This window comes from Mytilus californianus, unplaced genomic scaffold (assembly GCF_021869535.1).
Source record: "Mytilus californianus isolate M0D057914Y unplaced genomic scaffold, xbMytCali1.0.p SCAF_9, whole genome shotgun sequence".
Classification (NCBI taxonomy): Eukaryota; Metazoa; Mollusca; class Bivalvia; order Mytilida; family Mytilidae; genus Mytilus; species Mytilus californianus.
In genome coordinates this window covers 26,599,688-26,619,963 of record NW_026262745.1, presented here as the reverse complement: position 1 = coordinate 26,619,963, position 20,276 = coordinate 26,599,688, and the positions used below count along the sequence as shown (strand labels likewise).

At 30.4% G+C, this 20,276-nt stretch overlaps 1 protein-coding gene across 6 annotated transcripts in view; it reads right to left on the bottom strand.

The window, feature by feature from the left end:
- Positions 1-20,276, bottom strand: part of LOC127715253 (rho GTPase-activating protein 7-like) — a 131,273-nt gene that overhangs the window by 30,327 nt on the left and 80,670 nt on the right. The window lies entirely within an intron of this gene.

Sequence of the window (20,276 nt, the reverse complement as noted above, 5' to 3'; positions counted from 1 at the left end):
TTTATGTCCTTCTGGTCAACGTGCCATGTTAACTCTGTAATTTATGGGCCAAATGTAGCAATGTTATGCAACACATGTTCAAAACAGTGCGGGAATTCCCTAAATAAGCCCTCCAAATAAATGTACAAGTAGAAATCTTCAAAAGGTTTTTTTTCTAAATAATTTCAAACCTGCATACATCTAAAAAGGATGACATAAGTACTTTACTTAATCAAAATAAATATAAAACATTTTTCATATTTATTTCCTACCATATTACATGTACATGTATAATCATCTCTACAGGAACTATTCCTTTTAACAAAGATCCCTGAATGAGTCCTTATACCTGACAAAGGTTTCATCCTTTTGATCTATTATTTACCAACCAACTAGGTGTGACCTCAATTGATTTTTGAAGTACATGTATCAATTACTTGTGATAAACAAGTGTTAGTTAGACATCTGGTGCTGGACAAAAACAAAACTCATCTAAGATGAGGATTTTTTCAAGCTCTTGCTCCTTATCAAATTGTACTGTACCTAAGCAAGGTATATTCGTTTTCATCATTGCTCATACTCATAGATGACTAATGATGATTTGTTCTGATTCAGGGACAAAATTAACTGAAACAAAAGATCTATCATCAAGGTTTAAGCACTTACCATTCTTAATGTAAATGTCTTCATAATAACTACATAAGTGTATATTTCTATTCCTCTTCCTTAAAGAGCCCTCTCCACAACAATTCCACTGCCACTTCAGTACATGTTTCTGTACAATGGTAGTCACAAAACTTAACATTGTCTAACTTTTTTTGTCAACAAATTCCCATTGAACATACTAATAATCCAATTAAGACTCAAAGTCAAATGTATTTTAAAAATCAAAAAAAGCACAGTTTAACATGCAAGCTAAAATTCTCAGAATTCAGCTAATAAAGTAAAACACAGCAAATCTAAACCAAAGCACCATACAACAATGTTTATAGTCTGGAATCTATGTTAAATCCATGGATGGTAAGTTTTATAGTCTGATCCTCTTAAAATTCAGTGGAATGTCCACAAACTTTTGTTTAAATCTCCCTATCTGAAGCACATTATATACAACTGGTTTGAAGGGTGGTTCTCCACAATAAACAATGATTTATCAGTACCAAGACTTACACTTCATCAACTGCCAAAATTAAATGAAGCACACATTTTTGATAGTCAATTAAGTCTCTATTCTTCTTGACCAAACTCCTAGTAAACAAGAACCACATCTATCTGGCCAATTATATCTGATATGCATTAAGGCATGTAAACCATGGCACACCTGACCAAATGTAAAAATTATGACAGGTATGCATTTACACCTGTTTATTTCTGTCCAGGTGAACCTGGACAATTAGATAATGACCAACTGTAGCCAATGAACAAGGTAACAAAATCTCCTAAAGGGTAGTTATTATAATTCATTTTTATTAATAATTTAGTCAATTATGACAATTAAGGTGGCTCCCAGATATAAAATGAAATGAAATGCCACAAGGTATATGGTTAATAAAACTATAATCCATGTTATATCTTGTTTTAACAATCTAATCTGATAAAGGGAAGGGTCTCTATATTGCTGAACTGTTCAATTCTTATTGAACTTTCAATTAATTAATCATTTATTAGAAAGTTGTAAAGATAAAAGGTATGGTCAGTGATTGTTTCAGGATGGTCAGTATGTTTAGGTAGAAAGGTAAGTATTATCATCTCAAGGTAAAAGATAAAACTTAATTATAAAGGCTATCAGGGACCTTGCACTGGGTCTGTTCAAAGGTTTGAAAGTAAAAGTTAACGGAAAATTAGTAGACTTTATATCCTGTTTTGAAATATCCACAACTGTACCTAATAGCTTGACCAATTACGTAATACACATAAAAGATTTTTCACTTGGTTCCAGAGTTCTTTACATATTTGATAGACTGCTACCTATGATCAGACAGAATATAAACCATGTTTACAGTAAAAACAAAAGGTATGTTCAGTAAAGAATAACAGCATTGTAGACATTAAATGAGTAAGTTATGTTTAAGCACATGTTTGGATAAATGAGCAGAAATGTTCAAGCACCTGTTTGGATAAATGAGTAAGTAATGTTAAGGCACCTGTTTGGAAAATGAGCAATAGCTTTCAAGCACCTGTTTGAATCAAAGACCACCCAAAATCACAGAAGAAAATGATAGTAAACTAAATATTTCAACAAAGTTCAGAAGTACTTATGGATACATAGGAAAATGTGACATGCAACACTTCCAACAAGCTTTATTAGATGTCTCATAGACTTTGTTGTCTCCTCTAAAAGTTTTAATTACTTTGCAAAGCAATTCACACAAAGTCATGAACAATCAGGGAATGAGCGAAATTTCTAATATATGTAGTTAAACTAGGAATAACAGGCCTACAGTGTAAGTCTAACTGAAGGGTGCATTGTATGGCATTAAATATATCAGGGCAGTTAGTGCTTTTTAAAGGTTAAATCCAGTTCAATATCTCTTAGATTGTGTAATATTGTTTACTTAGGAGCAAATAAGAGGTCTAATTCTAAATATTTTTTCAAATTTAAAGAAATGATTTCAATTTTATTACAACAATCTCATGATGAAAATACGTTTTCATTTCAAGTCAAATTATTTTGAATGTTCAAATAATCCTTTGAAATAAAATGAAAATCTACTTTATGATTAAATTTACGGTTGATTAATTCACTGAAAGGTCAGTAGTTAATGTATGATTTAACTGGTAATCAATCAAACACTTCTGATAAAGAGGCATTATGGGATAAGTGTAAAGGATTCTGGGTAACCTTGCATAATTTAGATTACTAGGAAGTTTGGTTAAAGATGTCCAATTACCTAGAACATCTGCCCTGTTTTTTTCTGTCTCCTGTACAATGTATAGGGCTAATCAACAAAAATAATGATTCATGAAACCAAAAAGTTTTTACTCCAAAAGTCATCTCTTTTTATAGGCATATTTACTTGAAAGTCTTATGTGTATTGTCTGCTTTGATTTTCAATCAAATCATAAGCATGATAAGTCTGATTTGAGGGAAAAGAATTGTAGATTTACTGTTATTAAGATCACTGTAGCATCACTAAATACTTGTGGCTTCTTTATGACATAATATAGACCTTTTTTAGAAATTCCATTGTTTTAATACACCAAGTCAAATACAGGCCTCATCATATCTTGTCCTTAACAGATTATTTTCTGAGTGATAATCAGACATTACTTGGCACAGAAATTTAGAGATTAAAGCTTTACAGCTTATTCACTTTACATTGAAATCAGTAGAGTGATTGTTAGCTGTTACAGTACCGGTAATGCTTCCAAATTTGTATGATGTTGGCTAACCTGATAATAACTTCAAAAATATTTTTGTTTTTTCATAATTTATGTTTTTGTATTGCTGTTTGATTGACACTTAATCCACATCTTTCCAAATATTGGTAAGCCATTTTGTATTGCAGTGGTTAAATGATTGAATGCCTTGAATGCACATGTGTTAATAGGTCTATTTGTAAAAATGGTAAAAATGATGTGTAATGAACACTTTTTTTTATGTCTTCACCACATAGACTTCAACCTCAAATGTATAATTCAATAAAAAACCACAACCTAATAAATATACCTGTAAAAGACTGATATAACACCATGAAGATAATGGATTTTAATCAGCACCCCTGGCTTAACCTTTTGATGTATATTTGATAGATTATTAACTTTCTTTAAAAACAAGTGTACATTTTTTGGTTCTTAAATTTACTTCCATTTCAATTCATACGACTCCAAGATGATGTGAATAAGTCATTTTTGTATAAAATTTCTATAAAACTGTCAAGACTTCAAACTTAGGTACCAACTGCTTCTTTTTTCTTTTTTTCAATGTAATTGTTTTCACAGGTAAGAAACTTTTTGCTATATTCCCTACCATCTGAAATCGTAGTAAAACCTGCTCTGACCAGTGAACCTTAAAACCAACATGTAATTAACTGTTCTTTCCTATCACATCTATCTAAAGGGTAAACACCAGAATTAATCTCTATTTACTTACTGTCATTCATCTACAAAAATTGTTTTTTTATGAAAATTTCTTTCATTTTTGTTTAAACCACAAAAGTTTGATTGGTGATTTGACGATTGAACTAAAATTTAACTGCTTTTATAATCCTTAAATTATTCAAGTCATAAACATTTCCTCACAGATGTGTGAATTTCAAAAGAAGACAATAATAAAGGGAAGAATAAGAATTTTCAGGTGTAAGTATTAAGTCGTTAAAAGTTAATTTTCACTCTGTGTGGGGGATTAGGGTTAATCATGTGGTCAAATTTGTTTTGATGAGATTTTCTACAGAAGTAACTTTCAATTAATATCATTTAAATAGGGATGAGTAGATAAACAACAACAATAATAGGGACAGGTAGATAAATATTCTTTTCAGAAGACATCGTAGGCTAAATTATCCTGGTCTAAAAAAGCCATATTGTTTTGTCCTTCATTTAGTTTTTAGTAAGTAAGGGAGATAAATCCTATATGTATATTACTTCACTGTTAAGTAAAAATAGATATGATATAATTAACTCATCATAGATACCAGGATTAAAATTGTGTATGCCAGATATGTGTTTAGTCTACAAAGACTCATCAGTGATGCTGGAATAAAAAAAAAAAATAAATAAAAGAAAGAATGTGTCCGGGGACACAAATGCCCCCGCTTAATCTTCCTTATAATGTGAAAATACTTTTGGGACAGACTGAAGGTCAAGGGTAAAACTTAATGACCCCTTCGCCTAGCGGCAGGGGCCAAAATATGCACTGACAGCAAGATCCAATGAAATTTATACCGAGTTATATTTCCTTACTTTGCTCTGTACTGAACATGTACCTATATTTATGCAATAACTATTACATGCACATGTAAATAAATGAATAATTTCAATAAAGAGCTAGTAGAAAATATTTAATTCATCTTAGGTTTGTCAGGGATCATGTTTTGTTGATTTATATATATATTTTATACATGTGTTTAGTCCTGTAGAAGTATGATGTATTGGTCTCTACAAAAAACTTTGACTTCTAAGCCTAAAAATTCAATCTGTCAAACTATTTTTCAAGTCTATTGACTGATAAGGCCTCGTTTTAGGAAAATTTTACTTGTCAGACTACATTTTTACTGGCCAGTGAGTTGGCCATTGGCCTTGGGTTTCACCATGCAGGCTATTTCTTTACTAATCAGAATGATGAAACATTATATTTGAAGGACTTGTAAAGGGTTATACTATTTTATATGAATATATCTTGGTGTAGACATAAGATGTAAGCTTTGGATGACCAAAAGTCACAATTAAGTTGTTATATGATTTAGATACCCACTGGACAGGTTGTGTTATAAATAGTACACTATGTATTTTTTTGTTATGGTTTCATTTTACCTTTCTTTCATTATCATTAAATTGTACCGGGGAAAACTACAATCATAAAAATAAGGAAATGTAGATAATGAATACAACTTTTATAAGGAAGTTTGCTGCTGAAATTTAATAAGGCTTAAAAATAGAATACATGTGTATCTTTTTCAAAAGATAATGTTAAAGGATCAAATTTAAATAAATTAAAAATAATAAATGGGAAATGTGTCCATGGGACACAGATGATGCCCCCACTTGCATATAACGTTATAAAGGGATATAACTCAAGAACTGTAAAAGTGACGCCACCAAAATCCAAACTTGATCTGTGTTTTGTGGTAATAAGCATTGTGTATAAGTTTCATAACATTTGGTTAAGGCAAACTAAAGTTAGAGAATGGAAACCAATTTTGGGACGTATGTACGTACAGACAAAGAGTAAAACTTAATGCCCTCTTCGCTACGACGGGGGCATAAAAAAGCCATATAAAGTACAAAGTTGAAGAACATTGAGGTCCCAAAATAAAATTCACATCTTGTACAATGAAGACCACTAATCACTATATAGGTATATATTACAATACCTAACAATCCAGTCTGACATATTGGCAAAAGTAGTAATCAAAAATATGATTCAACTAGGTACTGAGTCCTCTACAACACTAAAGAATATCATGTTTTATAATCATACTTTTAATTTTTAATATTGATCAATTGAACTCAAAAATACATGAATAGACTGTCATGACTGTTTCCAGAACTTAAGAACTTTTATAAACTAGCAAAATCTATCATCCTTCAGGACCCGATTGCTAAATGCTACATGCATCTGACCTAATCTTAACTTTTTTTTACTAAGACTTCAAAAGAGGAAGTGTGTTGCCTGCCATCTCATAATAAACTAAGCAGAAATGGGAAGGATCATTTTCAGATAATAATTAAATAGCAGATGCACAGTTTCGTGTGATGTTCAATTTTCTGTGCAAGTTTGGTTGAATTCTGTCAAGCCGTTTTCAAAGAGGTGCAGATTAACAATGTGTGACACAAATGAAAACAACAGAAGTGAACCCCGAGTATGTGTTGGCAGGGCTGGACGCTGTCAGGTTACAATGTACTTTCCTATCTATAGTGACAAGTACAGGAAATCCTCTGTTTCAGGAAAAACAATCGCACTTAAATACTTGTATTACGATTGTAGACGATTTTCACTTGTGGATTCCGGTTCGATACATGTACTTGAAGCACTTATTATTAGTCATGAATTAACAAGAAAAGACAATTCCCATTATTTTTTACATAATGAAAAAAATAACTATTACAGAAATTAAACTCTATGCTAGACAAATACTTGAAAAAGTCCACTGACGTAATATGCCTAAAAAATGAATATTACTTGTAGTCATTTGTTGAATTTTGTTTGAAGACATTAATATGGAGATTTTATCCAGGTTATGAATTTTGCCTATGGTTACATCAAAAGCCTAATATATACAAACTATGGTTTGACATTTAAACCAACCATTTCACTGTAATTTTCACATTCCTGGGAGTAAATAGCACCATTATTTACAATAAAGTATGTAAAATGTCACTGTAATATTTAGGTATTTATCATCTGTGATGAAAAGTTTTTTTACCACTTATAATATATTATAAAAGTACCCTAAATACAGGACACTTAAAATCGTTGTTTACAAGTTCAGTGAAGTGCTGGAGATTTCCAGAATCATTAGCAAGCTTTATAAAAGCAGTTATTAGTAATAATAGATCACATGCCTAGTTTTTACTTATATACTAATTATATATATATTACACCTATAAATGTATCTTATTAGTATCTAACCGACACTGAGAAATTACGATTTCTATGAAATGGTTTGAAATTTTCAAGATTTTGTAAATACATAATGAAATATTGTTGAGCATTCTTAGGCATAATTTCCAAGGAAAGTTTATGGGTTATAAAAAATATCTTGTTCACTTACACTTCATTGAATCTACACATAGATATCTTTATGAATCTTAATTATCATTAAAACAGTATGATCTTAGAAATATGACATGATAATTGTCATGTTCCATATATGTAAAAATCATTCAGGTCATGCCATTTTGTACTATTTTTGGTGAAAACATGCTACTATTAAGACAGTATATGTTGTTTGTGGACTTACAACTTTTATGCATATAAGCAGCTTGTGTCCACTGGAGCAGTAAATTTGAAAAGGACTCCTCGCCTTGACAAGAGTCTATCAAAATGTGACACTATACCTTATGAATAGCGAACTATTTGAAATTCATATGATATATGATATCAATTTAAAAAAAAATCAGTCAGGCATATAAGTATGAAAAAGACTCATCTTTTATTCTCCTTGAAAAAAATGTAATAAATTCCATACAGTTTAATATACACTCTAGTAATAAGAGAATAATATATATGTGGTGTAATATAGGGGTGTGTAAATCAGAATATATTGATAATTTGTATTCTGATGAATGAAAATTTCAATTTGGTTCATTTTGACTGTGTAAAATTTGATTATTTAAACATATAAACAAATTTCTGTGGAATTTAAGAACCTAATTATGTTAATAAATAATTCTTTTTGAGAACATTTGCCACCTATACTCAATTCTCAATATGACAAGTTTTTCGGTTACATCCATGTATGAAAACAGTAAAATACTATACTTGTTGTACAGAAAATGTGTGTAAGACTGGAAAATTGTGGTACTATCCATATATAGAGGCTAACTTAATAAATTATGTCCATATTATTGTATTGATTAGACCATTAGAGTAACATCCTCATCATTTCTATGTGTAAACACTAATCAATTTCTTCCCTATGAAATAAACAACCTGCTATATTATACTCACCACACAGATTCTCTAAGGCCAACTCAATAGCTGAATGAATATCCATCATTAGAACAAATTTCTCAGAGTGTACAAAATTTTAAAATCCATTTTTCATAATTTTTTTAAATCCATAGTGAAAGTTTGGATGGGAATGAAACTCGATTCCTGTTACTGTGAAACACATTACAGAGATCATGTTACACTATAAAGATGACCTAGTACACTAGTCATGTGACACTGAGGAAAATTAACTTTGTGTAAATTACTGATGTTTTAACACCTGGTCTCTAAAATGTCCATACATTATCTTAACCTGTCCATTTCTGGTCACTTCACACTAACTTGATTCCATTAATTATGACAAACAGGAAAATAGCTCTTCATTTTTGTCATTTTCACTCCTACATAAGTAAAGTTGATCAAATTTTCTGTTCTGCCCTGATAATTTTATATCAATTTATAAACTGTTACAATCAACTGTATTATTCAGGGACACTCTATAATTTTAAGCTTTTACAAAGGAGTTGATTTGATAATAACAATATGATAATTTGATAACCAGAGGTTAAGTTATGCTTGTAATTTTTACTTTTTATCTATCTGGAACTGCAGATCATGTCACTAGTACATGTACATGTATTAATCGATGTAAAAGTCACACTTGTCATAATCATAAATTTAAAGAAATTAGCAATACTTAGTCTAAACAACAGTCAATATAAGAAATTGATCTACGACTAAAATGAGATCAACAAGACAGCAACTCTACAATACAATAAACCCTCCAAAAAGACATCAAGACACTAGCGGAGAGGGGTAAAGCAGCGTAACCTCCTCCTTTAGAATGGGGGTTATCCTTATATAATAACACTTACTTGTTTCACAAAAGGTATAACCTCTTAATACCTAAATATTTTAAGAAAAGTTTATAAATATATATTTATTCTGACTTCTCACCTTCACTTATTTGTAACTGTCACTAAAGCTTTATAAATCTAAATCTCAAATCAGATATATTTCCTTAAACTATAAGCCTCTCTTTGTCTCCCTTTAGTGCAAACCTATAATTTAAGTGATGCAATACTATAAAACAGTATGTTTGTCCCTTATAGCTAAAGACGGAATACAGGTTTAATTGTTCAGGAGACAAGCTTAAACCCCATAATTACCTATTTAAAAGCATAAAATAGATATAATGCTATGATTTATCTAACTAGACTACCCCTGCTTAAGGAATTACACAAAGGGATGGGTTACAAAAGTAACTTCTTAAACTACCTGAGACTGAGGCCAATAGATTACAGTACAGATTAATCTCTATTTGAGTAAAATGTCATGGGACGCTTGTACAAAAGTAAGATAAATTTTTCATAATATACTTTATTTTGCATTAATAAATCTCTTTACCTGTGAAGGTTACCTACCAAATTTTTACTTTAGATGCAAAAGTAATTAAGAGTGTCTTCATAGCAATCCTCTCTTAGTACATGTACATGAAACGATTGAGTAACTGCAGTAAAATTTTCTGAATTGGCTAATAATTCACATATAATTATGCTTAAACAGGTTTTCATCTACTGTAAAAATCCACCCACAACATCCAATTAATACAGGTTAAATCTTATACACCCATTTGTGGTTATAATAAATATAAACTACCTTTTTTGTGGTAAAATAACTTAAATACAATGATAATATTCTAATAGTGAAGTAGGTATTTCCAAACTAAATAGGTTTAAACTATTGCCAAGACATGTCTAACTCATCTTTTGACCTCAGGTAGCTAAGAAATGAAAGCTTGGACTTCAAGGGATATTTCAATAACCATACATAAAAATTTGTTTAATAAAAAGCAATATGATTTCATAATTAAACTTGTACATTTGTGTAAAAATTCGTTATTCAAAATTAATTGCATGGTACAATTTGGTTGATTGATTTATAAATGGTTTTAAAAGCCCCCCACCCTCCCCATGTTAAAAGACTACATAATGTGGACAGTATAAGTTGACACTTTTTATTAAACTGAACTGAAAAATAGTAACTACCACAAATTCTTACACCAAGGAATATCTATGATTGACTTTTACTGTAACTCAGTGGCACATATTTCATTTATATTCCCAAGGATTGAGTGATATTAAAATAAATTGAGTGGTCACCAAAACCTTTGCTAATAACATGTAACTCTTAATAAAGCTTATCATTAGCAACAACTTTTCCCCAAAAAGCGTTGGTTTAAAAAAGTTCATCTTCTTTGGTCTTTGGTATTTATTCTAAAAACTATATGCATCGAGTACCTTGTAGCTTTAAAGTAAGGCAACCTTTTTTTTCAGGAACAACAAGAATGTGTCCATAGTACATGGATGCCCCACTAGCACTATTATTATCTATGTTCAGTGGACCATGAAATTGGGGTCAAAACTCTAATTTGGCATTAAAATTAGAAAGATCATATCACAGGGAACATGTGTACTAAGTCTCAAGTTGATTGGACTTCAACTTCATCAAAAACTACCTTGACCAAAAACTTTAACCTGAAGCGGAACAGATGGACGAACAAATGAACGAACAGAGGAACGAACGAACGAAGGGATTCAAAGACCGAAAAACATAATGTCCCTCTACTATCGTAGGTGGGGCAAAAAAAAATATAATACCAAATTGTTCAAGCATTCTTGTACAATGTTAAAAGTGACATTTTCATTAATTCAGCCATGGTTTCACTTTGTGAACTTTTCGTCACTATCAAATTTTCAGTACAACAAGAAAGAAGTGGGCGTAAAAAGTTTTAACTGATGTCCACTACTAGTCCCATTAATACCATGTTCAGACAAAGACAATGTCCATTCAATTTTCTGGACATGATGTTATCTATCCTCAGTTAATTAAACTCAGTCCATCATTTACAGAAAAGAAAAAATTATCATGTCCAGACTTGGAAATAAATACTGTTTATTTTTGCCTGTAGCCCATAGGTCTAATGGAATATGTCCAAACCACATGTTAACAAGGTTGTGTTATAAATTGAAGCTCTGACAAGATATAATATGACAAAAAATATGATAAGAAATAGCCCCACAATTACATGCTATAATTATACAGATCATGGTATAGATATAGAAAGTGAAGTCAATATCTAATCACTCTAAATGAATGACCATGTAGAGAGAAAACTTTGAGACCTGTATTTACCTAAGTTAAGGGATGAACTGATTTTAAACAACAATACCCATGACCATGACCATAGGTCAATTTCTACATTTAACGTAGTTGTCAGAAGTTAACCTTTTAATGACTGTAAATTAATCTATTTGTTCACTATTTTAGAGTATAGGGCCGCTGACTTGCTTTTTCCATATATAAGAGTACTTATTTATTTTATCTAAATCGGTAAGTGAAATAACAAACCGGGAGAGGAGATTTGAAAAAATTCTCTTTTACCAACTAATATCCTTCTTCTTTTTTTTATTACCTAGCTGACTAGTATTTTGTCTTTTTTTTTTTTTTTTTTTTTTTTATAGTTTTCATTTTTTTTAAATCCCAGTTTATGAAAATCCATTCTGGAAAAAAATAACTTTTAAGGTCTAAATATTTGTTTAACACAAACATCTTCTTATTAACAAAAAATAAGTCATCTCTGACACGAAGACCATCAATTTAAGATAGTGGGCAAAAAATAGAAATTAAACAGTAATTAATCACCATATTTATCTATCATGTAATAAACAAACCATTATTTTCATGTTACAGATCATTAAGGGTCATCAGTTCAGTGATCAAAAATCATAAAATATTGACATCTTACACAAGAAATGATGTACTCCCCATAAACTGTCAAAACTTTTATTATCGGGACATCTCAGGTGTGAGATAGAGTTATTGCCCCTGGCACAAGGGAAAGCTGTCAAAAAGTGAGACCAAGATGATAATGCAAAATATTTAAGTGAAAATTATATATATTGCAATGGCTAAAAAATGTGGTCAGTAGGTTAATGAGAATAGGATCTTCTGACATGCATGGCTCTTTCTATTTCTATTTTGATAAATCTGACACTGATTTATCAAGTCCAGCAAGACTATTTATTATTAATAGTTTGTGCCTAAAAAAAGAAAAAATCATCATGTATGTAAATGAATGTAAAAATTTCATCACTTCATGCAGTTTTCGATAAAAAGGGAGATAACCCAAAATGAAATCAAAGCAAAGGATGCTGGAAAAACAAATTTAAAATATCCAACACTTGGGTTAAATGCAATTTGTTAAATTTTATATAATAGTCTTTGGCGTGAAGGAGTACTATGATGTCATTAAAAAATACATTTCTATTACCCTTAACCTGAATATTGAAATGTGTACCATATTTAAGTCAGAAATATCTGCATATGATAATATTATTTTGTATAAATATTTCATACTAACACATATATAATATATATTCTTCTTTCCTAGCCAAGTTGAATAGTAAGTGCAGCTTTGAATAAAACCCCACCTTAAACAAAAATCAACAAACCCTTGAAAGTATTTTAAAATGAGACTCTTTGGACCTTTTTTGTCGTTTAAACTACAAACATACTTTTACCACAATTGTTTGATAAAAAGAATTTATTTGTTTGTTCCACACGTCAAATATCTGTCGCCACACTATTGTTTTATAAACCCTCCATATAGTTTGCTAAAGGTCCACTTGATTTGTGTTTTTGGGTCAAGAACACTTGAAGTCGAGTGGATAATTACAGCTTAAATATACATTAAAGGCAGAAAATTTGGCAGCATCTCTACCAAAACAAATTTATGGAGTATTTTTACAGTTCTTTAGTAAATACAGTTTTATTTTATCAGCTAACCAGTGAAGATTTACACCACTTAGACAAAGAAAATTTCCCCTGTCACGTTTCACATGCGATACCATAAAGCGTATTTTGCATTTTATAGCATGGAAATTTACAAGGGGAGGTGACCAGAATTAAAACAAGGCTTTACTAGGCTCTATGAAAAAAAAAGTGACCTTTAAGGAGAAATATTAACAATAAAATATTATTCAGCATTTTTTGGAATATATATGACTATGGCAAAAATTGGTTAATGTACTTTAATGATCTTTAAGCATATGCTAAGTAGTAATAAATATTACCAAAACAAAGTTTATAGGAATGTGAGTAATATGAAATCTAAACTGTAGATCAAAATGAAAGTAATTTTATTAAATATGATAAAACTGTATAGAGGAAAACATTTACCTGAATTACTTTGGTGTGTATTCCACAAAATAGTCCGTAATTTAAACATATGCATAAACAGTTCACTCCAAGCCTTACATACATGTACTATAAAAAAGAAACAAGCCCCAAAGACAATAAATGGTTATTTCATAAACCATTACTGTTATGATTTGCCCCCACACCTACTTGTAGTTTTAATTACAGGTGAACTTTTGACGACACAGTTTATTAATTACAAAGGTGACAGTACATGTCAGTTACCGAATGACCACCATAAATCGTTAGTAGATTATATAGCCTGGGATAATATGTTACATGAGCAGTACCTATCACTACATGGTCGAACTATATGGTATATTAATGCTTCATTAACTTTTCAATTTTATAAAAATATTGATTTAAACCTCCAGGAAGACAGAGGAAGTTAAGTGGACATAATTTAACTTAGCATGGATAAGAGTGTTGCATTACATTACAGTGTTTTGTAAATTCAGAAATTATTGCCATGTTTTTTTTTAAATGTGAAAAATGCTACAGTATCAGGTTCGCAACACATGTAATAAAAACTCACATTCACATTTTCAGTAGTGATTTTTCTTCATAAATTTTTTACAATCACATTTTTGTAAGTAGTCAAGGATTCTCGCAATAATAAATTAACACCTTAATTTCTGATTTTCGGTACCGGTATCATGTCTTAACTTTTAAAATCAAACAAACAAACCCAAAAAGACCTATGAAAATGTAACGGATGACATTTCACAGAAAGTTCTCCCCCAAATGTCTAGAATGGTAGTTATAAAAATCTTCTTTTGCAATTTGATATTTTTTAGCAGTCATTATCAACAAACATGTGGTTGCACAATGTGCTTGTTTTTCCAGCAGTCATTAACAAAAGTATGTATGGCACATGTTTTCACATAATTATCAAAAACGAAAGGTCTAACAAAGAATTAATAAATGCATCCATATCTACAAATATGGAATATTGGTCAATATCCAATAAAATTGAACAAAATCTGAAAAGATTTATCATGTAATACTCTCCTTTGAAACACTAAACTATGTTTTGATTTGGCAACTCCTACTCAAAAGTATTGAAAGCCCTTTGAAATAAAGCAATGTTTTGCAGTTAAATGTGTCTACCTCTTAAAGAAATATACACATAAACCTAAAACATTCCAGCAGAATACTAAGTACCAATATATTCATTTACGTAAGATGCTGGAAAATTATGTAATTATGTACTTAAACATTCTAAATCACAGAACATTTTAGAAACCTGTATATTAAATCCCTGTTTGTCTTTGATTGAACACATCACTTTCTGTAAACTCATTTAATACATCAAAGACAGGATAATTTGGCACCTTTCTAAAGAAATACTAAATCTTGACAAAATTCAATTAAGTATAAGATAGATCATTACATATATTCCAATATAGAGTGGGTGACGCATATTCGCCGCAAAATTCGTTCATTTCCACCTACATCCAACCTATTTTCGAATATTTGAAACTTTTTATGTAGGTTTCAGAAAGTTTACTATATGAAAAAAATGTTTGATAAAGGAATTCTCTTCAAAACATTGGTTAAATGTTTTTAAAATGAATGCAAACTCAAGAGGAAATTACGTTGTTCTTGTGCCACGGGGGACACATTTTCGCCGCAATGTATGATATGAACATCCTCATTATCCTTGTATATTATAAAAACAATTGTTTGCAATTACATGAATTAGCTCGAGAGATCATTCCTATACGATTTTTCTAACAAATATTTACTTTATGACTGCGCATGCGTGCCATATAAATTTTACATAATTGCCAAAATCGTTCAAAAACACCTGTGTATTTCTTTATATGTGCGAATAACATTGGGAATGGGGTAAAGAGGAATATCAACAGTTCGAACATTACAAACAGAGTTAAGCATCTATTTAGGCAAGTATTGGGTAAAGACCCACAGAATTTACAGAAAAAATTGCAAAAACGGCGAAAATGTGTCCACGGCGAATATGCGCCACCCACTCTACTTCAATTAACTAAAACCATCTGTTATAATACTTGAATTCATTACTCATCTAATTTACCTTTTCCAAATATTTAAAAAAATCACTTCATATTGTCAAATTTATCACTTACATACATACTATGACACCAGCAAATAATATCCCCCAAAAAGATTTTTTTTTTCTGTCACTTAATTATTATGCAATTCTGGTATTTTCAAAAAGATAAGCTGATTTATAGATATCTTACTAATTCTTTAATCCAGAAAAGAGATAAGTAATCTTAATTAGGCTTATTGTTGTTTATCTAGGGGAGATAACTCATATTAAGTTACACCATAATATCTAACAGTAACAGATATTTATGAACCTCATTTAGATAGTAGTCATAAAGAAAGATACAAATTTCTCCATATTGTCTCATTAATTTGACAACTTTATAATGTTTAAATTTACCAGTGTATAGGTTAGAAAGTGTTCTTTAAAGAATAAGTGCTGGCAGTCTTTAAAGTGATAAATTTATGTGAAAACACCCTTTTTGTCATTATTCTGTGTATTCACCTATCTATTGTCAGTAAATTTTAAATTGTTTGACTTGATGTATTATCTTCCTGTGTTCAAAATGTCAGAAATTGCTAACAAGCATTTTTTTAATCAGCAATTTCAATAGCACAAATGATTTAGTTAATATTGTAACATTATTTTTTCCTTCTGTTGTTTAATTTTGAAAATTTTTGCATGCAGTATTTTTGCTGCTGGACATTATGCAATAAATAACAAATGAAGTAATCCTTATATTTCGCTTTTCTTAACATTTAAAGAAATATAAACTGTGCGTAAAACAATGTCTTTATAAATACCTGCTTGTTTCTTTTCTCTAGCCTCTTCAAGTGCAAAATATCTAATTCCTCTTAGTTTTTCACTGAAACTCCTGATTAATTCATAACGAGCCATTTGAACAAAATTGAATAAAAATTATTATCTCATTAATAATCTAATTATATCCATGTCTTCTAACACTGCTTCTTTTTTTAGGTTTAAATTTGACATAGATCGCCACATAAAAAAAAAGGGTTTCACTTTCACGTAATGAAAGAAAAAATTCTCTAATTGTATATTCATTTCACCTCAGCATATGTATATCACAATGTACAAGACTGACATTATAATGAAACATTTCAGTACAACAATTAATAATTTGTAAATCCAACATCTGCACAAATTTTTCTGATTCCAAAAATATATTCCAGAATAAACACAGCATCAATGAGAGCTCTTAGACCATGTTAACAAACTTAATTACAAGTATCTTTCCGAATCAGTTGTTCAGTTTAAACGCTGGCAACAATAGGTGACCAGTTGAACAAGGACCCCTGTTGTAAATCCGATGAAATGAGACAGCAGATTGTGATGGTCATTATCCAAAGGTGACGTAGGTTTTGTATTTACCCTTCGCTATCACTAGCAATACTATCGTTAAATTGAATGACACCGGCACATGAAAGTTGTTAGAAGTCTATCAATGGTAGCTTATTATATCTGAACATTACAAATTTCTGGACAACTGCTGGAAGGTTTCCTAAATGTTATCTTAATGATAAGTTTGAACCCACTCTCCATAAAGGCTCCACTTATCTTACTTTTCAAGCAATAGGTTTTGAACAGGTTTATAACAAGGTGTGATTGTAGCCATGCACAGATTATATTTATATAATGAGATGTAACATCACCAGGCTAATTGCATGTAAAACATAGAATGGGAGGCAGTAAACAAATGGGGAGGAGCTTTTAAAAAAGATATGCAGTTTTAGCAATTAGAATATTTCTAGGTGCCAGAAATCTTCAGGCTTATGAAAAAGGATCTCGTGTTGACGAAGAAGTTCATGATGAAAATTAACTGAAATCTACGAAAAAAGATTTGGTTATTTTATGATAACTTTATCCAACATCTGTATCTTTCACTGGAGAACTGTATTAAAAGTTTGATAAACATTTTGTGATATCAGTTGACCTAATGCCCTCATTATAACATGCATGTAATTGGACAGAAAACACCTTTTTAAGGATTCCTGGTATAAAAGAAGGTTAGATTTTCATTGTTTTGACACAACTAATTTCACCTGTAGAGGTACAAGAGTTAACTCACTTACAATCCTCATGATGATTCTCTGTATGAAATTGAAACAATGATCAAATACAGGGTCAGAACCAGCTTTAGCAATAATGGAAAGGAGGGGTAGTGTCTTGGGGACAATTAAAATAAAAGGTCCCCTGGATCCACCTATGAAAAACTTCCTGTTTTTTTTTAAATTTTGGAAGTGAAAAGACAGGATTGACCATGAAATATATATTATCTTTATTTCTTAATTTGCATGATCATTTCATAGTTTGGACATTGCTGCCATTTTATGTAAGCACTCCTTTATGAACTATTGTTGTTCCATTAAGCTACAGTGGATTTAGTAACATTTCTAGCATGTAGTATATATATAGAAACATGCAGTTTAGGTGAAACACTTTTCCAATTGTCCCCAAATTTTGATGCAGGAATCTTAGTCAATTCCTATAACCTAAACGTATATAAAGAATATGGTCAAACCAAATGACATGCAAGTGTGTATATACATCAAATATGTCTTTAAGAAAGAAATTAACTTTAAAACAGGATCCAGCATATTTACTACCACATAAAAGACTGTTTTATAGAGGACCGTAAATGTACAGCATAATTATAGTTATAAACATGACAATCTTGTCCCTTTTCCTGTGGCCTACAACTGGGACACTATCTTTCATAAAAACATGTTCTGTATACAAAAACATGCCACTCTTATGTTTTTTGTCTATGTAGGTAATTCTAAAATAATTAATATTGTTTTAAAAAATTAAACATGGATTAGGAAGAAATCAAGTTTCATTCTAAAGAAAACTGTCATGTAAATAAGAGATGTGGTATGATTCCCAATGAGACAACTATCCTTCAGAGACTATGCAACCATAGGTCACCGTATGACCTTCAACAACGAAAATTTGTGTCAACATTTTTGCATTTACAAACTTCCCACATAAGCAAATTGCAAAGTTCATTTTCAAAGTAAACTAAATCAATTGAAAAAAAAGCTGAATATGATGCTGAACAACTACATGTGTTCCAGAGTAAGTTTGTCAAGTTGTGTTCACTTCCATTGTTTACAATTTGCATTACCCTTATATGCAAATAAAAAGCCCGTGTTTTGATATTGGAAACCTTAAAAATCAATCTCATAAAACACATATTTTAATTTTGAGATACATGATATATATAGGAAGTAAGCAAAAATCTTGTCTTTCTTACATATAAAATTTGCAACAATGCTTTCAACAGTTTCTAGATGACCTGTTGCATGCCCAAATTTCTGCCCTTAACTATGTTTCTTTAGTAGCAGTCAAAATTTCCTCACTCAATGTCGGTTGATTCATTAGCAGAAACCTGCTTATATGATTTCTCTGTTTCATTTGTTCCTGTCCTACAAGTATTTACTGTAAATTCAGAAATTATTGCGTGCATTTATTATTGCGATTTTGTCATTTTGGACTAAAATGCGATTTTAATTTTTGCGATATTGTGAAAAATCCTGTTTAATTCATATAAAAAATTTCAAAATGCGAGTTTAAATTATTGCGATTATAACCCTGTCGCATTTTTCGCAATAATAAAAACATCGCAATAATTTCTGAATTTACAGTACTACAAGATGTCTGAGCAAAAAAACAAGTAGAAATAGCAAATCAATTTTCTATGGGAAACCCCAAAATATTAATCAAATAAAAGTTCTATCTTGCTAAGTGTTGTTCCAGCCCTATCTCCTTACACATTAAAATATCTTTTAGCAACAAATTTTCCCATATGTTATACAATGTAAGTCCATTGTTTGTAATGGCATTAAAATTAGTCTGATAAAAAAATAAAAAAAGAGGTGCAGAAGTACATATGGTAAGGAGAATATCTGTCATGAATGTGCCATTTTCAATTTAACGATTAAAATAATGAAGTCAGGAAATGGCTAAAAACAAAGATATTCATTGTTCATGTATTGTAAACAAGTACATGACATTATGGCATCTGTAGATACCACATGCAAGATTGAATTTCTGACTTGGTATTAAATGGCTCTCATTGGTAAATAACACATCAATGAAGTTTTTTTTTTATATCAAACAATATCACAATATAATTGAAGCATATACACTGCTTAATTCAATTAATTCATGATCTTGCATGCAAGTTTGAAAAATATCAGAAGTGTAATGATGCAAGAACACCATCTAAGGGAAATAACTCTGAAACAATAGAAGGTCATGTGAAATGATTTACAATTTATTGGTCAAACAAATATGAATAGGATAATTTCTTATTTATGGGTTTAAAAACCACACCTTAAATCAATATCAGTTAATATCTTGGAAATTATATACATTTATCAATATATAGATCATTTTAGTGTTCAAAATCAACGAGCAAATAACAACAGGAATTCAAATTAAATCTACAGACAATAAGGAAATAGTTTGTTTGTAACAAAAGAATTTTCTTGCCTTGGAACTTTAAAAAGGTGCTACATTCCCACTGGTTGCAATCAAAACTATTTATTTGTTTCTTGTTTCTTCTTTATTTGCCATTTCAATGATCTACATGTTACAGTAAATTAATTTTGCTATCTGTTTTTTCTTTACAGTCAATGTAAAATGATTTTGCACAATCAGTAGCTTATG